The sequence below is a fragment of the Phacochoerus africanus genome, chromosome 14, assembly GCF_016906955.1.
Source record: "Phacochoerus africanus isolate WHEZ1 chromosome 14, ROS_Pafr_v1, whole genome shotgun sequence".
NCBI lineage: Eukaryota > Metazoa > Chordata > Mammalia > Artiodactyla > Suidae > Phacochoerus > Phacochoerus africanus.
This window is the reverse complement of record NC_062557.1, coordinates 21228430-21240942: the sequence shown is the minus strand read 5'-3', so window position 1 is coordinate 21240942 and position 12513 is coordinate 21228430. Positions and strand designations below refer to the sequence as shown.

General features: G+C 49.0%; 1 pseudogene; it reads right to left on the bottom strand.

Moving 5' to 3' along the window:
• Positions 1 to 8344: 8344 nt before the first annotated feature.
• LOC125113837 (keratin, type I cytoskeletal 16-like) lies at positions 8345 to 10959 on the bottom strand (annotated as a pseudogene).
• Between the last annotated feature and the right edge of the window lie 1554 nt (positions 10960 to 12513).

Below are 12513 nucleotides of genomic sequence, written 5' to 3'. Positions count from 1 at the left end.
GCCCATTGAGCCCTGTAACCCCTGCCCTGCGCCCACCCTGAGCCCAGCAGCTTCCAAGTGGATGTGAGCTGAGCTCACCGGGCTTCTGCCGGAACTCGCCTTCTCCGTGAACCTGATCTAGTCTGCTTAGGCCAGCAGTCTGCTCATCTGGAAGATTGACACTGAGGTGCATTGGAGGGGGGTTCTTCACTGGGACACCCCACCTACCAGCCAAGTAACCTTGGGCAAGTTGCTCATTCCTCCTTGAGCCTCAGTTTCCTCACCTGTAAAATGGGACGAGTGCAGAACAAGGAGACAGCGAGGAGTCTTGGCAGAAAGGGGGTGTTGAGGTGGGGGCGGGGGGCGGGGGGAAGGAGGGGGAATTTTTGCTCCAGCTCAGCCTTAGCAGGCAGGACACAGCGTCTGCAAGAATCAAAGGAGGCAACAACAGGTCGGGCTGCTTTGAAAACTGTTTAAGAGAGGAAAGGCGCTCGCCAACATTTCTTGGGGGCCTCCTGTGTGCTCTGGCCACTTTTTATCTCCTTTAATCCTTGCAGGACACCTTCAGGTAGATTTCAACAATTTAGATAAATTGATATATCCTAAATTGACAGAAAAGGAAACGGAGGCTCAGAGAGACGAAGGCATCTGCTCCAGGTCATGCTCCAAGTTTAATCCATGTGGTCCTCTTGCCTCCTTCCAGCATCCACGTTACCTTCTGCGGGGACTGCCGTCTGGCTTTACGGTTTTCTTTCTCTTCTTTTCAGTGAGCACTTTTTTTTTTTTTTTTTTTTGCTTTTTAGGGCCACACGTGTGGCATATGGATGTTCCCCGGCTAGGAGTTGACTCGGAGCTGCTGCCGCCAGCCGCAGCCACAGCCACAGCAATGAAGGAGCCGTGTCTGTGATGTACACCACAGCTCACCGGATCCTTAACCCACTGAGCAAGGCCAGGGATCGAACCCGCATCCTCTTGGTTCCTAGTCGGGTTTGGTACCACTGAGCCACAACAGGAACTCCCTTGGGTATCACTTTTAATGTATATAATTATATTATTATCTAAATACAAGGTGAATTTTAAAATCTATTCTGTGGTGTCACATGCCACAATGTGAATGACCCTAGAGGACATTATGCTGAGCAAAATGAGCCAGGCACCGGAAGGACAATTACTGCGTGACTCCAGTCGTATAAGACCCTAGAGGAGTCGGCATCATGGAAACAGAACGTAGGAAGCTGGTAACCAAGGCCTGGGAGGAGGGAGGAGAGAGACTTAGGGTTTGGTGGGTTTCAGTGTTGCAAGATGAATGTCCTCAGCTCTGCTGCACAACAAAGTGACTATATTTAACGCTACCGAACTGCACACTTAGAAATTATTAAGATGGGTGTTTTTTTTTTTTTTCTTTCCTGTCTTTTGTCTTTTTAGGACCGCACCCACAGCATATGGAGGTTCCCAGGCTAGGGGTCTAATCGGAGCTGTAGCCGCCAGCCTACACCATAGCCACAGCAATGCCGGATCCTTAACCCACTGAGCGAGGCCAGGGATTGAACCCGCAACCTCAAGGTTCCTAGTCAGATTTGTTTCCACTGCACCAAGACGGGAACTCCAGGTTTTTAAAATCTATTACATAGCACTCTAAAATTGACAGGGCAGGGTATTGGTGTGGGTAATCTGTTTATAACTAGGAATTTGACATGGTAGTCAACAAATTAACTGATTCTGTGGCTTTTAAAATTTTTGTTTTCTTTGTCCATAGACACACATACACAATTTTAGGGAGATATATATATCCATAAAAAATATATATATAAATAAATATATATATACATATATATGGAGTTCCCTGGTGGCTCAGTAGGTTAAGGATCTGGCATTGGCACTGCTATGGGATGGATTCAATTGCCTCATGCTGCAGGCGCAGCCCCCAAAAAAAAAGTATGCCATCTTTTTTTCCTTTCCTGTTTTTCTTGGATCCCCTCCTTTCTACTCCCCCCCCACATCAGCCTCCCACCCCACCCCCAGGTAATCCATGCTAATCACATCACAAGTACTCATTCACACGTCTGGTGCTCATGTAATTGTACACACACGAATACGCATTTACATAGACGGGGGACTGGGTTTTGTTTCCTCACATGTGTGAGGTCAGTATCCTGCATGTGCTTTTCTGCATGGGACATTTCCCTTCCCACAATGCCTTGAGGCCTCTCTCTTGCCATCCGACGTAGCTCCGATTTACTGATAGAGTGGACCATTTCCTACTCGACTGTGGACTTCCTATGCTTGTCACTCGGTTTTCCATGTTCAGTGACTGCAAAGAAGGCAGCAATAGGAGTTCACCTCGTAGTTCAGCAGTTAACAAACCTGACTAGGATCCATGAGGATGCGGGTTTGATCCCTGGCCTCGCTCAGGGGGTTAAGGATCCGGCGTTGCCAGGAGCTGTGATGTAGGTCACAGAGGCAGCTCGGATCCTGCATTGCTGTGGCTCTGTTGCAGGCTAGCAGCTACAGCTCCGATGTGATCCCTAGCCTGGGAACCTCCATATGCCATGGGTGTGGCCGTAAAAAGAGACACACACACACAAAAGTATTCAATATTCAAAAAAAGGATTCAATATTCAAATATTCAATAAAAAATACTTTTGAAAAGATCAAAATCATCTTTGTCCCTGTACTCACACACAATAAGGCCAGAATGGAGCCTGGAAGAATTAAAAACCCTGGGGACAGAACAATGGATGAATGTTTTTATGTTTTTATTTTTATATTATGTTTATAATATTTTATATTTACACACTATATTTTATATAATATTTTATATTTTTATATTATGTTTATAATATTTTATTTATTTTTTATATTATGTTTATAGTATTTTATGTTTTTAATATTTTATATAAAATTATAAATATATTGTGTAAATAATATTTTTATATTTCTGTTTGTGTCGTCACAGGGGGCAGATAAAAGATGGAAGGAAGCAAACATATCTGTGTTCTGTGTGATAATCCTATCATGATAGGAAAGAGGAATCTTTGGATTCTAGTAAGGGGTTAACAGGGAACAGAGTCAGAAATGGACTCTCCTTCTAAATAGCCATTTGTGCTTTAATATCCCTTGATCTGCTTAAAGCCCTTCCCAGGTCCTGGGCAGTGGGGGAAGCTACGCCTGCCCAAGAGAGTGACCACACAGCACATGAGAGGAAAGCCAGATAAAGAGCTGCCTTGCTCGGTGTCTCAGCTCTCCCAGACCTGGCTCCATCCCTCCACGGTGCAAAAAGAGACCTGCTCCGTGGCAGGTCATCAACACCGACTCCTGGCGGCTGCCTGGGACTAACGTGATGAAAGGCACGTGGAATCCAGAGAAGCCAGTCCCCAAGAAACTTGCTTAGGAGAGGTTTGGAGACCAGACCAGAGGAGCTTTGGAGACCAGAACTGCAGAGGCCTCTATACCAAATCCATGCCTTGGTTTCACAAACCATAGGTGTCCTTTACATGCCAGGTGCTGCTAAGTGTGCTGGGGACAGGCAAAGCAAAAAGCTTCATTTGTGTTTATGTTTCAGGAAGCCCCGCAGCAGATTTTAACGAGCTCCAGCAGTGGGAAGGCAAACAGAAGAAATCACTTATCTCAGATACCAGGAGTGACACTGTGTTTTTAATAGCTCTTCGCCAACAATGGGCCCAAAGAAAGCAAAACCTTACAAGCTTACCAGTAAGCTCTTGACATCAGCAGATACGCTTTATGGGCTATCATTAATTCTCACTCTAGCCATTGTTTTAGCACTCTGTGCAATTACCTAAAACAGTATTTCACAAACTTTGATACTAACTCAAGCATCAGGAATCCAAGGGTGTGGTCAATACAGATGAGTTACCAGGAACATTCGAGAGCACTCAACCTCCTCATCTCAGGCACCAGGATCTTAGGAAGTGGGCAAGGCCAGGCAAGAGCAAAATGCAGTCTGCTTTGGGGCTTGAATCTTAGCTTGAGAAATCCGGGCATTTCCAGATGGAAAAGTTGCTGCCTTTACTGAAGCGGAAACTCACATTGGTTTCAATAGTGTCTTTCTTTAAACCCCGGGCTCATGGCCCGGAATCAAGATGGTGGGATAGAAAGACATGAAGCTCACCTCCTCCCAAATATATCAAAAATCCATTTGCATGTGGAATAATTCTCACAGAGTACCTACTGAACGCTGGCAGAAGACCTCAGACACCCGGAAGTGCAAGAAAGAGCTGCATGTCACCAGGTAGGAGGACAGAAAAAACAAAAGAGAAGGATGTGGGATGGGACCTGTGCCCCAGGAGGCAGCTGTGGCAGAGGAAATGTTCCCATATTCTGGGCAGATCTTTTACCAGCCAGAGGATCAGCTGGGACAGAAAGGGAGTTTGAGAGGCTAGGAGAGCACAGCAGCCGGTTTGCTGCAGGCAGAACAGAGAGAGACCAGCACAGAGGAGCCAGGCAACCTCGCTGCACTTCCCAGTCAGAGAGGTATGCCTGCTGCTACGTGTAGGGGCTGAGCGCTGATACTCAGGCTTCAGAGAACAGACCTAGGGATTGTTAGGTGGTAATTGTAGGATGGAAAAGAACTGAAATGTGGCAAAAGCCAGAGCGGCCTCGGAACAAAGATTCTCATGAAACAAAGCTTCAAGACAAAAACAGCCGGAGAAACTGTGAAATTGCAACAATATAGCTTGTATCGTCCCGTTTCTTCCTACGTCACAAACCTGTGCTAAAAATAGAATCTGCTAAAAGTAGAAACTATCCCTTTCCCTATATAACTAGCTGCTCCCTGAGCCGGGATCCTGAGTCCTCTCTACGCACTGGTCTCAGCCACGCTGTTGGGCGATAAACCTGCTTGAGATCTCATCGCTCCAGTCTCTGCCTTCTGCTTCCCCGCCGTTTCTAACAGGAATAGGACTGGGGTTGGCTGCACAGAGACAGCCTGAAGGGGCCAGAGCGTGAGCGTACACAGAAAAAGTCCAAGGCCGAGATTTAAGCAAAGCGCCGTCGTTAGGGGGCGTGTGAAGGGAGGGGCCTCTGGCAGCCTCTCTCTTTGCCGGCCCACAGTGGGCGTGGCTTGCCCGTGAAACCTCATTGTTAATGATCGCCTGGGAAGGGAGGGGCGGGGCCACCGTCGCAGCCTCCCAGGTTCTCAGCTGGTTTGGCGCCACCTTGAGGAGCTCTGGGAGCCTGCAAGTGCCAGCCTGCCCAAAGACGTGGGGATGACATCAGATCTGATCCCCAAGGGCCCCGCAACTAAGGAAGCAGAGCTGAAAGCTGAGCCCTCTCCTCATAGCTATGCCATCCTCAGATTTATACTACTGGCACTGGCTTTGTACACTCAGCCTCTGAGAGTGATCTGAGTGGACAACCCGTGCTCCAGTGGCTGAAACAGGTCTAGACATAGCAGCTGTAGGTTTTGAGGGTGTGCACTCATGGAGGTTGGGCCAGGGTCTGGGCTGCTTCCATAGCTCCCACAGGAGGTCCAGGTATACAACTACTGCAGTCCTGGTACCTGACTTCAGTGAATCAGCACTTACAGATCTGCGTTGGTGGCTTTGTGGCACAGTGCCTGAGCAACACTGGTGCTGATTGCCTGCATTCTCACAGTTGAGGCAGGGCCAAGGGCAGGGCCAACACCAGTGTACTTTGTGAGAACAACAGGTGACAGGTGACACCACAGAGCACACTCCCTGGGGAACAGCTCTGGTGGAAGAACACTCAGTCTTCTCTTTCAGCAGCAGTGCTCCAATCCCACCTACCACACACTGCAACTTAGAAAGGCATCTGTTCCCGTCGTGGCGCAGTGGTTAACGAATCCGACTAGGAACCATGAGGTTGGGGGTTCCGTCCCTGCCCTTGCTCAGTGGGTTAACGATCCGGCGTTGCCGTGAGCTGTGGTGTAGGTTGCAGACGCGGCTCGGATCCCGCGTTGCTGTGGCTCTGGCGTAGGCCAGTGGCTACAGCTCTGATTCAACCCCTAGCCTGGGAACCTCCATATGCTGAGGGAGTGGCCCAAGAAATAGCAACAACAACAACAACAAAAGACAAAAAAAAAAAAGAAAGGGATCTGGGGGCTTCTACTCCAATATCTAGGGAGCAGACCCTGCCCCCAACAGGGCTGCGACAACCACAGAGCAAAGAGGAGGCCCCACTCAATACCCAGTGCAGGCTCTGGTCACCATAACACCAGTGACACCCCTTATCAAGGGAATAATAACTAGCACACACTGAGGAAAAATGTGGCTGACATCCATACTAAAAACAGCCCCTACACCAAAAATATTAAACCCATACCAGCTAGAGAGGGACACACTCACATAAAAATAGCTCTCCAAGACCACAGCAGATAATTGTTTCTCCTAAACTCATATTGTAAGAGAAATATAAGGAAAGTGAAGAAGAAGAGGAATGACTTGCAATTAAAAGATCAAGAGAATTCACCTGAGGAGTTCCTGTCGTGGCTTAGTGGTTAATGAATCCAACTAGGAGCCATGAGGTTGTGGGTTCGATCCCTGGCCTTGCTCAGTGGGTTAAGGATCCAGCGTTGCCATGAGCTGTGGTGTAGGTTGCAGACGCGGCTCGGATCCCGCGTTGCTGTGGCTCTGGCGTAGGCCAGCAGCTACAGCTCAGATTCGACCCCTAGCCTGGGAACCTCCATATGCTGCGGTAGTGGCCCAAGACATGGCAAAAAGACAAAAAAAAAAAAAGAGAGAGAGAGAGAATTCCCCTGAAAGAACAATGTAACGAATCTCTCCAATTTCACAGGCACCGAGTTCAAGGGGGAGGTAATAAAAATCCTGAAGGAATTAAGAAGGGCTAAATAGAAGTGCACATTACTATAAAAAGGAACTTAGGAACTATAAAAAGGAACTAAAAAGCAAAAAAAAAAAGAAAGAAAGAAAATAGCATTAGACTTCTCAACTGCAATACCAGAAGAAACAATACTTTCCAAATGCTGAGAAAAATTATTTCCAACCTAGATTTCCATACCCAGCCAAACTATTAGTCAGGAGACTAACAATATTTTTCAACAATGAAAAGTCTCAAAAAATTAAACCCCTATGAATCTTTTTTTTTGCGGGGGGGCTGCACCCACAGTATATGAAGGTTCCCAGGCTAGGGGTCTAATCAGAGGCACAGCCGCCAGCCTATGCCACAGCCACAGCAACTCAGGATCTGAGCTGTGTCTGCAACCTACACCACAGCTCAGGGCAACGCCAGATCCTTAACCCACTGAGCAAGGCCAGGGATCGAATCTGCATCCTCATGGATGCTAGTAGGATTTGTTTCCACTTCACCACAATGGGAACTCCCTAGATAAATATTTAATGTTTACATTATTATGACTATTTAAATATTATTCCCAGTCAAGTCATATTTTGTACTAAATTAAATTTCCTCATAATAAATATGTTTGCAGCCCTAAAAAGCAAAAAAAAAAAAATTTGTCTAAGGCCAATAAGAATATTCTTGTTGAGGAGAGGCAGAGTTCCCATCGTGGCACATCAGAAACAAATCCAACTAGAAACATGAGGTTGTGGGTTCGATCCCTGGCCTCGCTCAGTGAATTAAGGGTCTGGCATTGCTCTGAGCTGTGGTGTAGATCACAGATGTGGCTTGGATCTGGCATTGCTGTGACTGTGGTGTAGGCCAGCAGCTATGACTCCAATTCGACCCCTAGCCTGGGAACTTCCATATGCCACAGGTGCAGCACCCCCCCCCAAAAAAAAGACAAAAAAAAATTCATGTGTAAATGTGAGGTAAAGAGCTCAAACTGTGGAGTCTTTGGGTGAAAATATCTAAAAAGAAGAGCCATATAAAAGAAAGGCATGGACTTTGCAGCAAGACAGACCTGGGTGTGAGCCACAATCATGCCGCTTACTGTCCATGGGACTTGAAGCAAAAAAAAAAAAAAAAGAGCCCAACCACACCCTCCTCACAGAGCTGCCTAGGGAGTCAGAGGAAAGAACCCCTCGTTGTAAAATGCCTCGCCCAGCAACTGTCAACACATGGGAGCTCCCTCCCATCCCAGGTCCGAACGCCCAGTTTCTGTGATGGCACGGAGGTCTAGGAAGACGCTACAAGCTCTTCTGAGCTTTGTTGTCTCCTGCATCCCTCAGGGTGGGAGGTTCCAGAAGGCTCCTGGGAGGCACTTCCAACAACCTGTCTATCAGCAAGAACAGAGGAGACACAGTTTCTCAGGAACAGAGACCACACAGATTTGTTGCATCAACCAGAAAGTCAGCTTTATTAGCCCACCACCATCGGAGAGGGAATAGAGGGAGCTGGGAGCCGCGCTGGGGGAGCAGGAGCTGGACCCAAGCCTTCAGGAGGCCAGGCTGGCAGGTGGGCAGGAGGCTCTGGGAGAGGCCGATCAGGGTTTGGAGCTCTGGTCCTGGCAGAGTCTGGATGAGCCCTGCTCCTTGATGATGAGCTGGGTCTGGCAGTCAGGGGAGGATGGCAAGGAGGAGGAGAAGACTGTGGGGAGAGAGAGGAGGTGAGAAGGGCTCTGGGAGGGAGGGCTGGGGCTCTAGAATGACACGGACCTTCAGGAGCCTTACCTCTAAAGGAAGAATTGTTTTGGCCAGACCTGTGCTGGGAAGAGAGGCTGTGGGCGAGAAGAGGCAGAGCAGTGAGATATCTCAGGGCGGCAAGGGTGGGGCTGAAGGGTCTGTGGGGCAGGACAGGGAGTCCAGGCACTCACTGGGCATCCTCGCCCTCCAGCAGGCGGCGGTAGGTGGCGATCTCCTGCTCCAGCCGCGTCTTCACGTCCAGCAGGATCTTGTATTCCTGGTTCTGCTGCTCCATCTCGCAACGCAGCTGTGCCAGCTGCTCCTCCATGCCACTGATCAGCTCCTGGATCTGGGCGAGCTGCATGCAGTAGTGGCCTTTGGTCTCCTCCAGGCTTTTCTCCAGGGATGCTTTCTGCGAGTGGGAGAGAGAGAAAAAGAAAGTCAGCGGAGGTGGTCCCCCCACCCCAAATCCCTGGGCACCTTCCTGAGAGGTGCATGGATGCTGACCCCAGGATGGGCCAGACAGACAACATGGGGAAAACTTTTCCAGCATTGGTTCTGGGTCTTGATTTTGCCATCTATAGAGTGGGTACAGTAAGCCCCCCAACCCACTCCTGGGAAAAGAGAGATAGAACTGTACTGTGGCCATGTTCCATGGCAGGGGTGGTGCCCTTGCTGGCGACTTGGGGGTGGGGCTGGCCTGGTCCCTCATACCATGCCGAACTGGGACTGCAGTTCCACTTCCAGGCCCTGAAGCACCCTCCGGAGCTCATTCAATTCATGGTAGCAGTTCTACACCTGCTCGCTGTTAGAGGCCACTTCTCTGTTCAGACCCTCCGTCTGAGATAGGAAAGAACAAAAGGTGTGAGGCCCTCCAGAGGCGCCCTGGCTGGGAAGTCCTACAGGAGGGCTGAGGACCTGGGTCCCGCCTGGCTCAGGAAGCAGGCCTCAGCATCTCTGTGGTTCTTATCTGCCATCTTCTCATACGGGTCTCGCATCTCATTGAGGATGCGGCTCAGGTCCACGCTGGGGGCCACATCCATCTCCACGTTGACATCCCCGCCAGACAGCTGAAGAATGGGTGCCCTGAAACTCAAGGGAAAGTTAACACAAAACAAGACACAGAGACATTTATCTTAATTAAAGGTGGGAACCAGGGGACTCAAGGTCTCAGGGACCAAGAGCCCCGCCTCAAGAAACTTCACTGCTTCTATTGTGCTCTTTAGGATTATGTCAAGCGAGGAGGGGGTTGTCGGTGCAGAATATAGTTTTTTTATTATTATTATTTTAAAAGTCATGTAGCTGGTAGCTGGTTAAGCTTTTTACTCTGATCTTTAGGCATTTAACAATCATCAGCATGAGGAAGCCTGGCATCAGCTGTTTATGTATAGCGTCTAAAGAATCACCTTTGTGCTTCTGCAGACACAGCAGGCAGTGTGCCTATCTATGGGGCGTGCCTAGGTTTGCACCTCCGGTCTCCTTGCTGAGGCATATCCTGCTAAGGAACCCTCATAAACCCCCTGGGGCCATGAGATTCCTCTTTCTTTTATTTTAACAGGACATATCATGCTGTGCAAAGGGGGGTGCCAATCTGCACAGGTCCCCCATGCCTAGACCCACGCATTATGTCCTCATTCAGCTGACCACATGACTAACTAATGCCTTTAGGTCTTTGTTCTGAAGTCATTTACCAGCACTGCGACTGTTTTTCAAGCAGGAATATAGGGTGAAGTCAAGCAGGACAAGAGGGAGTTTTCTGCATAGAAAATAGAAGCCGAGAGGCTATGAAACGATTGTAGAAACCGGTCTCCCGACAGTGGTAGCAATAATAATATGGTTCTCGTAGCACAGGTTGCAAGACAGAAGGTCTGCCGCTCAGGGGCTTAATGTGTGTGACAGTGAAGACCTCCGTGAAAGCCGTGAGATGGACTGACACAGACATCAGTTGGGACAATGACAAGGCTCTGCCTTGATAGTTGCTGGCAAGAGAAATATACTGGGAGATGGTGGTGGACACAGGAAATCTCTCTGCCGTTGCCCACGCGCGGCTTCTGCGGACCGGAGCGGGGACACGACTCTGTTTTCCCTCATCCCACCTGCCCCGGGGCTGGAGTGTCTCAGAAACTCTGAGACGAGCTGCGTCTGTCTTCAGTGGGAGCCCCACCGAGAAGTTCTGTGCCCAGCGGAGGAAGGTGTGTCGGGGGACCCCGGCCACCCCATCAGCGACCCTCAGAGGTCACTAGCTCTTCCCACCATGGATGCAGCAATATGGTCAGGGAATTCTAGGTACTGTAACCTCCTCTTGGAAACTCACAATGCACTTTAAAAAAAAAAAAAAAAACAAAGGCTTTTAAAAGTCTTGCAAATATAGAAAACTGGCTGCTGCCACGGTGGGATGGGGGGGGTGCTGTATGCTTGCCCAGCCCCACGTCCCTCCCATCACCCACTGCTCTCACCGCATCCTTCAGCCAGGACCAAGCCCCTTATCTGCCTCCAGCACTAGACTGTGAGCCCCATGGGAAAAAATGGACCTCATCTATTTTTTTCACAATTGTATTGATTTCCAACCCCTGACACAGAAAATGCACCGATAAATATTTGTCAAATGAAGGAACGCATGAATGGATGATCTGAAGAAGGGATTAAAACAGACTCTAGGAGTTCCCGTCGTGGCGCAGTGGTTAACGAATCCGACTAGGAACCATGAGGTTGTGGGTTCGATCCCTGCCCTTGCTCAGTGGGTTAAGGATCTGGCGTTGCTGTGAGCTGTGGTGTGGGTCACAGATGCAGCTCAGATCTCACGTTGCTGTGGCTCTGTCATAAGCCAGCGGCTACAGCTCCGATGAGACCCCTAGCCTGGGCACCTCCATATGCCACAGGTGTGGCCCTAGAAAAGGCAAAAAGACAAAAAATAATAATAATTAAAATAAAATAATAATAATAATTAAATTAAAATTAAAATAATAATTAAAATAAAATAGAATTAGAGATTTTCCTAAAGAGGGACACAGGCCACAACTACCTTTCCTCACTATCTTTTAACCTCCCACTGGGCTGTTTCTGCTGGGTTTTATTGGTTGGTGACGGTGGTGGCCCATTCCCTTGAACTTTCTCTTTGGTTTCACGAGCCTCCCCTCAGATAGTCCCAGTGGTTCTCAGTCTAGTAAGAGTCACAAGGATCCAGCATTACCATGAGCTGCAGCGTACGTTGCAGACGCAGGCTCAGATCCCACGTGGCTGTGGCTGTGGTCTAGCCTGGCAGCTGCAACTACGATTCACCCCCACCTAGGAATTTCCATATGCCACGGCTATGGCCCTAAAATTAAAAAAGAAAGAAAAAGCCAAAAGAAAAAAAGAGGGAAACTGATTTTGTTCCCGAGAGCACCTCAGGGCCCCGAGGCGGAGAGGGCCAGCAGCAGCCTCAACACGTAGGAGGGACTCGGGGGGGGGGGGAACTCGGGGAGATCAAAGCACATGAGGGTTATGAATGAGGTTTACGAGGGTTGGAGTGATAGGTGTTGGAGCCAGGATTCTCAGGGGCACCCAGCTGTCACTCTCATTCCTCCACTCTCCGCTTGGTTACCCCCTCCTCCCGTGGGCCGGCCCAGAGCCAGGACCTTCGGGGGCCCCCCCGAGGACCCGGGAAAGCATCCACAGGCAGAAGGTCGCCCATCTCCTTCCCAGCTCTTTGTACAATCACTGCTTCCCCCAGGAAGAGATTCTGACAAAACTTTACCTCTTGTGTCTCAGAATTCAGGGGGGGCTCAAGAGTTGTTTGAGATCAGAGAGGGCAGGAAAAAAAGCACCAGCTTTGGAGCCAGGCCAAACTGGACTTCAGCTTTTATTTAGTCACTGACAAGCTGTGTTGCCTTATTCACGTTATTCACACGTTATTCACCCTCTCTGAGCCACAGCATCTTCATCTGTAAAATGGTCATAATAATCCTGCTTTGGTGGATCGCACCTCTTTTTCATTTTTTTTTTTTTCTTTTTTCTGTTTAGGGCTGCACCTACA